Source organism: Tupaia chinensis, unplaced genomic scaffold (assembly GCF_000334495.1).
Source record: "Tupaia chinensis unplaced genomic scaffold, TupChi_1.0 Scaffold000002_1, whole genome shotgun sequence".
NCBI lineage: Eukaryota > Metazoa > Chordata > Mammalia > Scandentia > Tupaiidae > Tupaia > Tupaia belangeri.
The window spans coordinates 4,419,414-4,421,568 of NW_006159428.1; the positions used below are offsets into that span (position 1 = coordinate 4,419,414).

General features: G+C 49.2%; 1 pseudogene; it reads right to left on the minus strand.

Moving 5' to 3' along the window:
• Nucleotides 1-352: 352 nt before the first annotated feature.
• On the minus strand, nucleotides 353-1,827 carry LOC102467928 (double-stranded RNA-binding protein Staufen homolog 1 pseudogene; annotated as a pseudogene).
• Nucleotides 1,828-2,155: the final 328 nt, after the last annotated feature.

Below are 2,155 nucleotides of genomic sequence, written 5' to 3' on the forward strand. Positions count from 1 at the left end.
CTCCCCCCCACAACCAAAAAAAAAAAAAAAAAGAAAAAGAAAGAAAAGAAAAAAAAATGCAGAGACCAAGCACTGCAGTGACCCGCTGGTTTCCGGATGGAGCCAGGCCACTGGGCAGGCCGCTCCTTCCCACACACCGCGTGTGCCCGGAGCAGCAGTCACCCCAATCCCAGCACAGCCCCACCTGGCCTCTGCGGCCGCCCGTGTCTCCACTGTGTTCACCACTGCTGCCATGTTCTTCACCCACCGTGTCTCTCGGCCCACTGGAGGTATCAGAAATTCCAAACTTTCAAAGCAGTTTCAGTGTTTTCAGTATGTATGTTGGATTTTTGTAATGTTTCATGGCCAGAAAGAGTTCAACGCCTCCCACACACAGACATTGGTCCGTTTCCTGGTCTTGGCGTCTCTGAGTTCTGTTGGTCCAGCTCAGACAGCAACTTTAAAATGTTCAGTGCAGCCATATCACGGCAGGACTCTACATCCTTGCTGATGCTTTGGCTGATCAGTGGCGGCTGAGAGGAGCAGTGGATGAGACACAAATTCATTCTTGTTGTTTTGGGGGAAGTGTTTGCATTCAACCTGGAATTCCTGCACTCTGGAAAGATAGTCCAGTTGCTCAGAGGGTCTAGTGAGAGGTCCATGTGGCGCATGGCCTGAAGAGATGTTATTCTTTAAGATGGTCTCGGTGTGGGCAAGGTGCCCCCATACAGCAATTCTTGGGCTATCATGGCATTTACCATGGCCTTGGCAGGGTTTGGGACTGCCCTGGTGAAATCTTTGTGTGATCCTTGACTGACCCCCCACGGCCTGGGCGACCTCAGGCACCATGGGAAGAATTCCAGCAGGCAGCTGCTGATGTCTAAGATGAGGCATCCTGAATTCATCCTCTTTGTGACTAGTCCCATTTTTATCTGCAGAGCCAGGTTCAAAAAAGGTTACTTTTCCTCCATCCCCAGGTTTCTTTACTGGTGTCTTTTCCTCAGATTTGAGTGCTGGTGTGGCGGGCTGAGCCCGTGGGGCCCTGAAAACCAAGGCCCTCCAGCACGTTCTCAGCTGCATTGCGTTTGGCCACCTCCTTATTTGTGCCCACTCCTTCCGTGGTATGGTTTCTGACCTTCACCTTGACGGTGGGTTTAGTTTTCTTCTTGGCCCTGGGCTTCACTCATTCCATGGTGAGCAGAGGTGGTAACTTTTTTAGCTCCCTGAGGACAGCGATAGCAGCATTCTTCTCAGAGATCTTCTAGCTCTTCCCTTCACCTTGGCCCACAAACTCCCCAACCCAAACCTTGGTCACAAAGTTCTTCGTGTGTGTGTGTGGGTGTGTGTGTGTGTGTTCTCCCAGGCCACATCAAAATTCACAGGCAAGTTCTGTGTAAGTGCAATTTTCAAACACTTGACTAATTTCAGATTTATTGAGATGTTCTTCTGATTCTCTTCCTTTCACCCTCCAGCCTCTCGGATGGGGTCGTCCTGCAGGACCCTCAAGGCTTTCGTGGCAGCATCATGTTTTGCAGCCTGTCTGGTTTGTCCTTTCCCGTTAAACCATTGTCCTCCCATGGAAACTTGATAAAGTAAAGGTGGGACTGGAAGTGGGTAGAAGGATCTCAGGGGATAAGCACCTCCTCGCGTGCTGTAGTTACAGCTGGGCTGTATCTGAGAGTAAGGGTCCACGGGCTTATACATGGGTTTTCCCCAAGTTTCATGCCCAGTGCATTCAGTTCTACAGTAGGGGTTATGCTTTCTTAAAAAGAGGGTGTTCTGGAGACAATGTTGTTTTCATTTAGTTCTAAGAAGTTATGTGGTTAGGAAACTCCTGGCTGCTGCCCCGAACTCATCCCCCAACTGGCTGTCCTGGGCAGCAGCGGCAGTGAGAGGGGAAGGAGGAAGGAAGCTGGATAAATTTTTTTAAAAAATTATTTTTATTTAACTTTATTTATTTATTTATTTTTATTTGACCGAGAGGGACAGAGAGAGAGAGATGGAAAGTGAGAGAGCAAGCCCTCAGATCCAGGACTCTAACTGCGGTCAGCCACGTAGGAGTCCAACATCCTTAACCACTACACGACCTGACAGCCCCAAGACTGGAATTTTTTTCTTTTTTTTTTTTTTGGAGGGGTTTTTGCTATAGGGCGCATGCGCTCCCCAGAAAGCAGGG